Below are 5998 nucleotides of genomic sequence, written 5' to 3'. Positions count from 1 at the left end.
AACGCATACAGCATTTAGGTCTTTGTCAGCACCATTATCTCAAAACAATGAGGAGCGTTGCACGATAGTCCCAACTCCAAAAGATCTATTAAAAATTTTGCAATTAAAGCTTTGGCTTTGAAGAAAGCACTTCTGAACCTTTTAGCCCTTCTATGTTGAAAATTTGCCAACGGGTTGGCCTCTTGAGTTTGAGGGAAAAGGAAGCACCGAGGTTAACGGAGAATGGTTTCCAGTTTCTGCTGATGGAAACAAGTTCTCAATTCTGGCAGATCATTAGAGAGTACATCTCAACAGCTGAGGATAGAGGAGTTGATGCCGCAGACATAATTTCTTTTCTATTTGAGCTTAGTTTCCATGCCACTGGTCAGACTTACAACGTCAATACACTCACAAAGACGCAACTGAAGGCTGTGGAGGAACTTGCTGTACTTGGCTTAGTGCGATTTCAGCAGGATATGAAAGAGAAATGGTTTATACCTACAAAGTTGGCTACAAGTCTAGCATCGAACCTCTCAGATTCATCATCTCGGAAAGCAGCTGAGGGATTTGTGGTTGTGGAGACAAATTTCAGGGTATATGCATATTCAACATCTAGATTACATAGTGAGATTCTACGCCTGTTCTCAAGGCTTGAATATCAACTTCCAAATCTAATTGTCGGAGGAATAACAGAGAGTTTGTACAAAGCCTTTGCAATTAAAGCTACAGGATTGAATAATGCACGTCTGGACAACTTTTCACACGCATATATATGAAAAATTATATATGAACAGTTACATTGGTATCAGAGCATGGTAGGCTTCCAGAGATACTTGTGGGTCGGCCTCAGATCGTTGACGTTGCTGAGATTCGAACATACGATCTTCCGCAGTCTCCCGTGCAGTATAATCTCTGCTCCGAACAGAACCTTGATCTGCGATATCAACCTCAAAACTCATACAGCACTGAAGAAAAAATTGTTGACTAGGGATCTGTTGCTATTCGTCGTCCAGCCAGTGACAGTAGAGGCAACAGATTGTAATTAGACCCAGCAGAGGTAATACCGGATGTGAAACGGTAGATTACCAAGCCGCGTGCGACATTACTGCCTGTGTTGCTTTCAGGTATATGATACAATAGTTGTTCCACTGTGATATGTGCAGATTCAAACAACCACCTCGTCGGGGTCAGATATATGTTTGAGAACCGGTGGTAGGAGCGGTAGATTCAACGTATCGTATGGACAACGTTGAAATACATGGAATGTATGGAATAACCCGGTGTGAAGAGAAAGACGATGGGTGGTTCCAGCAACGTGTTCAACGTTCAGGGGTCGCCTCTAGCTTGGAGTCATGGAATTTTTAACCCTTACAAATGCTTATTCAAACTTCAACCCAGCATCATCAAAATCAAAGGTGGTACTTTACAGTAGATACCACAGCGAAGTCGGAACACATTATATATAAAAATACCAAATTTCAATACATCTTATGTAAAACGTTGTTTAGAATGCAGACCATACGACACAGTCACACCAACACTCCAGCATATTCATAACATAGACAACCATTAAATATCGGCATACCATTCTTGTAGGGAGGTCGTCTCCGACTTTAATGCACCTCCATTCCTTCCCGTTTTGGCTGTGTATTAATATTTCTTTCCTTTCCGCAGCGAAAAAATAGTCTCTGTTATAAGAAAATCCGCTAAATCCCTGCATTTCCTGATGCCCAGGGCCATCGCCATTGTTGTAACGCTCTATGTTTGAACCATCGTTGCTGGGCAAGATTCGTTTGACGTCGATGCAACGGTTCTGCGTATTCTGCGAACAGTCAGATGACAGTGACAGCGACAGCTAAAGAAATTTAAATTGTCAGGACAACGCTTTTTTTTTTGTACAGAACTTTTAAAAACAGTAAAGAGCGCAGACATAATTTAAAGGACAGAGGGCGCAAGTAACGCAGAAGAGAGAGAGCGCAGGTATGATTTCCAGGGTCAGACAAGGAGGCTAAAAATAGCCAGAGTCAGCAGATTTCTGGCAAACAATGAATTAATGGAGCTTTATGGGTAATGGGCAAAAGTGCAGGACTGACATGCACATAACAGGCCACAGAAAAACAACTTGGCTCCGATACCATGTTAAACACACATGGATAGCACAAAAGATATGAAAGATAAACCATTGAGTACATTTTTTCATTAACAGGAGATGTACATTTATAATACAATGTTGTGACTCTTGGGTTTCAGATCCCAAGGTCTCTTGGACTGCTTAGTCTTTTCGGCTTCCACACTAACCCTTTAGGATTAGGTGTCCAACAAATTTAACTTAACTTAACTTAGCAAACTGAGTGATCTAATTTTCAACTCAATTTAAACTCATCTTGGACCCCTAAAACTTAGGGAGAACATATACAAGACTACATAAAGACTTCCAACTCGAAATTCCTAAGATAATTAAGTTAATTAAACTAAATTAACTATTTACAAGTTGCTATGAGAATAGAATTCAATTTTAATTCTTAGTTTAATTCAAGGACAAGTTAAACTAGAATTTCTTGTTTCCATTTCTCAACAAAGAGAGAGAGAGAGAGAGAGAGAGAGAGAATTGGAGAAGAACGATTCCATTAAGAAGAAACATTACATGCAATAAGGCTAATTTTGGACTTCTCGTTCCCAACATTCACCTTCTTCCTATTACCGTCTTATGAGGTGTCTTCTTAATGAATTCAACTTTGATTAGGTTTGATTCTATCAATCACATAATTATCAAGTTCCCTTTTACATAAACATATGACTTTATGATATTGGAAAATTAGGGTTTTACCAATAGCAGACTTGATATTGAACCCTACCATCAGATTAATCCATTGACGATGCAAATGGGTGGTATCATCATTTAATGAATTCGGGAGGCCATTTATGATACTAAAAGAGTATAAGCGAAATACCTAAATAAGAGGCTTAGATGCTCAGAAGGCCAACATTGTGACCACTAGGGTCATTGCAATAATCCTCTGCACCTCACTCGGGACCAAGGGAATGGAAGAGATGCTCCAGAGCCCCAACGACAATGTCACCATCATTTCTTCACCCATAGTTGAAAACAAATTAGATTTCTAAGCTCCAAGCAAGGATCACGAAGCTAAACCAACTTAGCGAAAATTGGAAGGAAGGGTTTGTGTGACTAGTTCTTACTACGTCAAACTCCAACTAACAATATCATGGTTCCCTATGAGACTCTAGATGTTGTGGAATCCTAGCACATGATTTAAGCTATAACCAGAAATAGGTCATAGTTTTGAAACTGCCATCTTTCACCTCAATTTTCGTGCATTGGGTGGAAAATCTCAAGAATTTGGGAAATGTCTTTTTGCACAATATATTAATTTACTTTGAAATAAAATTGTTTCCAAAAAATAAATATGGTTTCAAAGTTACAATTGGTTCTTCGAAGCAGATCTGTACAAGATTTCTGAAAATCTCAAATTTGCTAAAGTATCTAAACAGTCAATTACAATCACGACTTCTGAGGCCATGGAATTGAATCATGAAAATACAAAAGAGGATTTTTTTTATAATATGGAAAATTAGGCTACACAGAAACAACTCTCCAAAATAAATCATGGTCAAGAAAATATGGTTGGCTCTTTAACACAAATTTGTATAAAATGGCAAAAAAAACAGATTTATAAGATCTTCCTCTAAAGTTGTAAATTCGTTTTCTCAGTTTACAGGTTTGGATCTTATCCTTCCTCAATGAATTTTATGTATAAATAAGGCCTCAAATGATATAGATAATGGAGGATAGAACGAAGCAAGAGCATAGTGATAGTACTATATCAAAACATCTCAAAACTTTGTTTTAATTTGTAGCTTGGAGTTATGTTGTACATGATTTATTGAAGACTTCTTAATATAATACTTCAACATCTATTTCATGATGGTTGATGTATTATCAATTCATAAGTTTATTGTGGTAGCTTAACTTTTCTAAGGTCGCAGTAAGGGCCTACCATTTATCTCAGCCAATTTTGTAATTGATTCAAGTTAGAATAGGAAGATATATTAGTGTAGAATACATGTCGCACAATTGTTGGTTTTCTTTTTCTTGCTGATTAAGAGTAGTATTTAATATTCTGAGTGTGATTACGATCTAAATCTAGAGCATTTGAATCCTTTAGTCTTTGAACACTTGGGATTTTCAAATACATACTTCCAGTCTCTTAATTTTTTTTTATCTAAGGCAGAATATTTGAATTTTTAAGATTGACTCTTATATTTATGATTTGAAAGTTGAAGTATTGAATTATCAGTTCTTGAGGTTAGAGCATTTGAATGAACAACCTTTAGATTTGAGTCAAAGCATTCTGACTTATAGACTCAGAGATCTAAAATGGAGCACTCAAATTGTACATGGATTAAAATTTCTATTTGAATATTCTGTCTGAATAGGGGACTCTGTAATTATAAGTTTAGCATAGTGAGAATTTAAAGTATATGCTTGTTGTTAGACAAAGAATTGGACTATGAATTCCTTCATTCTTATGTTAGCTTCCTTCTAGTTAATTTTCAAATCAGAAGTACAAGATGTGTGATTAGTACTATAGCTTTTGTTTGAATGATCATTTCTAGTTTTCGAATTGAATGGTGTTTCTAGTCTTGTGTATTATTGATTAGAGGATTGAAGCTAGAACCAGAATTTGTTTTATTGTTACGAGTTAGGTTGAGTGAAGATTTTGTTTGATTGAAGGACCTGGGGTTGGAATTATGAGTGAGTTTGTTCTTTTGGGTTAAGCCATCATTAGAGTTTTTTTTTCCGAGGAAAAAAGCTAAAATTTTTATTAAGAAACCATAAAAAGTTTATATACAAAATGTTCAAAAGCCAGACTGTTGGCTCAAACGTTCACTATCTGCTCAACCATCAGGGAGCTGTACTGCTGTTTTAAAAAACCAGTTATAGTCTTCCTCGCGGGAGGATGTATAGTCATAACTTCAAAAAATAACATAATGATACCTGGGGCCTCCTTCGACGAAGGATAACCGACCCCAACCAAACAAAAAATATGTCTGAAACCGTGTGGAAATATAACAAAAATACATATAAAGAGTCTGTATACTGTAATCTATAAGCCGGATATTAAGACTAGAAAGGAAGATATATACAAAAACCAAAACTGTAGATAAATCTCTGTGTAAAAAGCTTTCAAAACCGGAGAAAAACTCTGTGGTCAAAAATGCTGAGCATATGGAGGCTGATCTGTTCTGTAAGACTGCCCCTCTCTGGTCTCTTCTATCGCCCAGCTGCCCGGATCCTGTTGTAGACCAGCCTTAGATAGCTGATCTGCTTCCTCATTCCTGTCCCTGTAGATATGACATATAGTAAACCTGTTAAAAAGTGTCTTCAGATAGTAAATTTCTTCTACAATTGTCTTCAAAGTCTGATTTTGACAAGATGCAATTCCATTGACCCAGTTTATGACATTGAGTGAATCCCCAAAAATCTGTATAGAGTTGATGTTTCTGTGATGGAGCCAGCATAAAAGGTATCGTAAGGCCGATAGTTCAGCATAGTTATTTGTGCCTGAACCCAACCCAACAGAAGCTTTTAAAGAATGTTCTGAATTAATGTGTATGCACAGGCCTGCTCCAGCCCTGTTGTTTTGGGAAGCCCCATCAAAGAAGCCACAGGGAATGCCCTCCTGAATAGTGATATGTCTTTGTTTTGTTTTGGTTTTTTTTTCCTCAGGTGGAGGCAAGGCAGAATATATGGCTGTGATATTAGTAGCAATAACAGAAGAGGGTGTATCCTTATCTTGGAACAGGCTTTTGTTTCTAGCAAGCCATACACCCCAGCAGAAAATAAGGGGTAAGTTCCTCAGATTCCCTTCCGGATAGGTGTGCCACCATTTCCTCCAAGCAATATCCAAGGGGTCTTGCCCCCACTGAGCTTTAAACTTGAGAAAACCAGTGACCTCCTCCCATATCTTCCTTGAGAAAACACAAGTGATAAAAAGAT

The 5998-nt window shown here is 37.4% G+C and overlaps 1 pseudogene; it reads left to right on the top strand.

The window, feature by feature from the left end:
* Positions 1-242: 242 nt before the first annotated feature.
* On the top strand, positions 243-755 carry LOC149242557 (general transcription and DNA repair factor IIH subunit TFB2 pseudogene; annotated as a pseudogene).
* The last annotated feature ends 5243 nt before the right edge of the window (positions 756-5998 follow it).

Source organism: Pinus tabuliformis, chromosome 8, assembly GCF_031772625.1.
Source record: "Pinus tabuliformis cultivar Carrire ecotype Pingquan chromosome 8, CPIR1, whole genome shotgun sequence".
NCBI lineage: Eukaryota > Viridiplantae > Streptophyta > Pinopsida > Pinales > Pinaceae > Pinus > Pinus tabuliformis.
This window is presented reverse-complemented; position numbering and strand designations above follow the sequence as displayed.